At 36.8% G+C, this 4973-nt stretch overlaps 1 long non-coding RNA gene across 2 annotated transcripts; it reads right to left on the reverse strand.

Moving 5' to 3' along the window:
- Window positions 1–1096: 1096 nt before the first annotated feature.
- On the reverse strand, window positions 1097–2388 carry LOC116799119. 2 transcript variants are annotated; one of them, XR_004360997.1, is made up of 3 exons: window positions 2274–2388; window positions 1960–2059; window positions 1097–1405 (listed from the first exon to the last, which is right to left on the reverse strand). It is a non-coding gene; the product is annotated as an uncharacterized LOC116799119 (long non-coding RNA). The 2 variants fall into 2 exon arrangements; XR_004360994.1 differs by having other exon boundaries at window positions 1951–2059.
- Between the last annotated feature and the right edge of the window lie 2585 nt (window positions 2389–4973).

Below are 4973 nucleotides of genomic sequence, written 5' to 3' on the forward strand. Positions count from 1 at the left end.
CTAAGAAATTATAGACTTTCACGTCAACTACCACCTTGCTAGTAAAATTCTAGTTACCTATTAGTCATTACTAAGTCCTAGAGTAACTAAAACACAAACAAAATATTTTACAAGACAATTGAAATATATATTTAATATAAAATTATTTTAAATTTTACTTTTTTTTCCTATTTACAAATGTAAATAAGGGTTGAGAGAAAAGCTCAAACACTGAAATTACATGTAAGTTTTCCCTAAGCAGTCTAACGTGGTTCCCCAACCAGCACCAAAACCTATCTGCTTACCTGGTTAACTATAAGTAAAGAACTTGAATACATAGGCAGCCTAATGGACCTGTTCTCTCCAAGATGGATATGGGGAGCCATTGGGAAACTGGGTCCCCTCACAGTGGCTGTCTGGAGCCAGAGTTTCTGGTCAACAGAAATTACTTTCAAGACAATATATCTGCTCGAAAAAAATGGTTAAAACTGTGCTTTTCCTGAGAAACATTTTAATTGTGACAAACTGACACATTCCACTGAAAAAGCAGAAGTTTCAGCTTCACAATTTCTTACTGATTCTCATTAGAGCAGTTTGGATTTCCTATTTCCAGCTGAGTTTATAAGAAGATCTGTTAGGAAGATAATCTAGCATTTGGTAGAGCTGGTATAAAGTCAGGCAGAGCAGATACACAAGGAACCATGGGTTGTCTGTTTTTCAGCTTCTTTCCCTACAATTGCATTTTGAAAGTGAAAGATTTTGCTCCGTTATCCTGAAGAATCCCTCAAAAGTTCACAGAATCACAGAATATTCTGAGTTGGAAAGGACCCACAAGGATCATCAAGTCCAATTCTTAAGTGAATGGCCCCTACAGGGATCAAACCCACAACCTTGGCATTATTAGCACCAGGCTCTAACCAACTGAGCTAATTTCAGGGTCTTATAAGCTTGCTTTTTTCTTTTTTTTTTTGGTGCTGCACTTTGCAATGCTGTCAACTCCCCCTCTCCCTCAGATTAACCCAATAACAATACACATGTAGGTAGTGCTGTGAGTACTGTTGTTGTAAATACATCGGTCAGAGATTCATAATGGAGGAAATATGATACCTGAGCAGGTCAGAGAAAGCAAATGCTGGGTGCTGACGTAATTTACACAGTGTAAAATGTCACCAAAGAAATCTACAGAGTTACACAGGTTTAAGTCAAAGGTAAATAAGAAGAACATGGTAGTTTGCAAAAAACTGTCCAAGATAATACAATATTATGTAACAAAATTTAACATAATATTCCAGATGAAAACTTAAGCATGTTTCATCTCGTAAATCTCTCCTAAAATTAGTTTACCCCAAAGAGGTCATAGTCTCCTTGAATTTTTCATCCTTCATTCTACCTTTCAGTTCTTCTTTTCTCTGTTTAAGAATACACTCTGCAAAGACAAATGTGACCACCTGGTGCTGAATGAGGCTCTCAAAAGAGATGTTATTTCACCCTTCACCCATAGCACAGGAAGATGGCATCAGAACATAGTCCCTACCAAGCTGTTGGCTCTTGATTTCTCAGTGTTAGAATTTCAGTAATCCTAGGTAGGCTTATTTTTTCTTGGATAAAAGTTATTTTCTCTGAACTGGAAAAGGATTTACTGTGGAGGTGTTTAAAAACAAACAAGCATAACATATTGGCAGAGACATACACAAAAGATTCATCTATACTGAATCTAAAGTGGTGCCTGGAAATTCAATATGAATCTATCTTAATAATCTTTAGCTGCCCAGATTTATGCATAGATAGACAAATATGTGTGTGTGGCTCTGATCTCTGTTTCTAGGTCCACCCATAATATAAATAGCCTTGAGAACTATACCACACACTGAGGCTTTACTGTGGTTTCTTTTTTTCGGTCTGTAACAGCACCAAAATACTAACATGAAAGCAGATGTAAGTTAAAAATATATCAGTGCTTTTAAGTCTTACCTTGCTTACCTTATCTTGAAAGTGTGCAGGATGTGGGCTATGTCACTTCTATTTAAAAGGAAAAAATGTACAGGGGCCATCTGCCTTCAGAAGGTTGTGGTTTGCTCCACTGAAAAAGTGAAGAAGAGAGGAAAAGGAGAGGAGATGACATTTAGAGGGAGAAAACCTACAAGCAAACTATCTTTGACTACTCAAGGATATTAAAATCTCACAGTTTCATTTCATGTTTCATGGGTTGTGCATTGTGTAGTTCCACAAATCTTGGAAATTAGAGAGATGCAGGATCTGTCATACTTGCTTGGTTCCAGGCACTTGCTATTTACTATCGGGGCAGGCAGCCCCATCTGCTGTATTCAAGCAAGGTCTTCGCACACTATTTTAGATCCGTCTTATTTTCCCAATCTCCACCATCATCTGATATAAGGTTCCTTGTTCTGTCAAAGCCTGTGAGAAGAAAAAAAGGGATGTAAAATGCACTTCAGGCAAAAATGTGGGATCTCATGATGTATCTGAGCTCTAGACTTTGGTGGGCTGGAGAACTATTCATAAAAGCAAGCCTTCCTGCATCAACAATGGCAAGTGGCAATAATGGAGACTTTATAGGTTGGAAAACTAAGTTGCACAGCTTGGCAATTAGTATTTCATAAGATAATTAGGTTTTAAATAATAGAGTGGAAGAGATTGGGGAGAAGGGACAAATAAAGTAATCTTTCAAAGTTTCAGAGGCAGCAAGCCAATCCAAAGTGCAATTATCCTGCAAAGACATATGTACCCAAGAGATATGGGAGTTCCATACCTTTGTTCCCCCACTGTTTCTCTCAGAGTTTTTGTCTCTTACAGTTTTATTTTACTTTCTCTTTTAAAAACCACATGACAGCAGAACATGCAGCTGCTTATGGAAAATTCAATAGCTTTTGTGATTTAAATCAATATGATTTAACAGGTGGTTGTTTTGCTATTCACATTTGAAAAATCGCTGCAATTATAATTCTACCATAACAAAGTGTTCTTCACATTCACAGCCTTTGACAACCCTTGCTCAGTCGCCAACTTCCCTCACATCTCTGGTAGTACCATATCTCTGATAATCCTCTCCCACTCATACTATTTCTTGGACTACCTTAAGACAGCCATTACATCATCTTTTCATGAACTACCATCATTAATATTTGAAGTGTCTGTGGATGGTGTAATTGGTGACAAAACCACTGTTTTACAGTCTAAAAAGCTCACACTGTTAAGTCAAGCCTTAGCCTTCTGGCTATATTTAAAGATAGAGCTAAAAAGAAATGAGAAGCAAATGTAACAGCGAGCACTTTCCTGAAGAATTTACCACTTCTTCTAGTCGAAAAAATGACCATCATTATTTCAGTTTACATTTTTTTTCCTGTGCCCAGCTGGAATTATGTTATTAATGCTCAGGCCTTCTTATAAATTAAGGATTTACAGGTTAAAAAGTTATTTGGCTGGGATGTAAATTATGGTCCTACAAATTAGGAACCTTGTACAATCTGGGATAACACAAGGATCCTGCAAAGAAATGTGCTTGGATGTATCCTTCTGTTGGCTGTGCTCCCCCGTTGCATCATTTTGGCCAAACAGAAAAAAAGGAATTGGTCTGATTGAAATATGGGGTTTGAAGACCAGTGATTTTTTTTTTCCTCTTTCCATCTTTTGCACATAAATTTCTAAATAACTTCGACTCAACCTAAATGTCAGAAATGAAGGCTGCAAATTTTGAGGAGGTTTGGGGAGATTAAAAAAAAAAAAATTACTATAATTTGTACGTGACATGTTTTGGTAACCTTGAGCCCAAATGTATCCAATTTTGACTCTGCCTTTTACCAAAAAGGCTGAAAATAATGAAGATTAAAACCAAGCTGTTGTCAAAGGCTTGGTAAAAAGTTTTCCAAAAGACAGTCTTATTGTCCACATACATGCATATATGTGGCTCTTCTTCTTTTTTACCTAGTTGAGTCTCCCAATAACAAGATGAAGGCTTCAGCCTTGCTGATGTGGGAAGGGTGCAGTGTCAACTGTTTGCAGACTGAACATTCTCACCAGCATACGCAGACAGAAAACACTGGAAAAGCCTGGAAAAATTAGGATATCCTGTTGTATCCGTAGGGTAGCTGTAAGTCACAAGACTGGGGTTGTGTGGGTGACATCTTGTGAGTGTTCTTGTTGTTTTCTACTTGATTGATCTGACTTATCTTTCATAATTTGTAGGTAGATTAGTCAAATAATTTTGTAGTCTTCTGTTTTTCTGTTCTTTTTTATGAATAAAATATTCCCCCTTGAATTCAGTGTAGAACCAGATTTTATGAATCAATACTAGTTTTCAGTGTAATTGAAGGCAATTTGACCTAAAATGCAATATTAAAGTTTAGAACCAACGTGTGTGTCTCAAACACAACCAATTATTAGAAGACAAACAGGCTTGCAAATACCTTTGATTTCCTTCTTTTCGAGGAACCATGCAGTTTCTAAACTTATACAGGGATTAATTTCTAAACCCAGGGTTACAGTAATTTAATGTACATATAAGGCTTTGTTTTCTTAATAAACTAAACAATGTATTTCATGATTTTGTTTAACCTTTTACAGATAATTTTTTCACTGCCTTCCAGTTAAGTGATTATTTATTCATTTTGACTGTGTTTACCCTACCATGAAGTATTATTGTTTTCCTTCTATAAGGCTTATTGTGAGATTAACTTATGGGTTTGGTGTTTGGTCAGAAATCCTTCTATATGGGGAGTCCAACAGTGTCTGAGCCTTAAATGACTGACTTAAGCCTTCCTGTCTGCCCAGCCTATAAAAGAAAGATAATAAGTACTTCATAAACAAGGCTGCTGTGAGGATTCATCAGTTAATGTTTGAAGACAGGCATGCTGATGATTTAACACTAACCTATAAGAATGTGTGACTTTGGAGTTTAGGTTTCACTGCTGCATTTCCTATCCATGGAATAACACAGAGGAAGGGATATCTCATGCAAGATGTTCTTCAGGAAACGTGTG

The sequence above is a fragment of the Chiroxiphia lanceolata genome, chromosome 1 (genome assembly GCF_009829145.1).
Source record: "Chiroxiphia lanceolata isolate bChiLan1 chromosome 1, bChiLan1.pri, whole genome shotgun sequence".
NCBI lineage: Eukaryota > Metazoa > Chordata > Aves > Passeriformes > Pipridae > Chiroxiphia > Chiroxiphia lanceolata.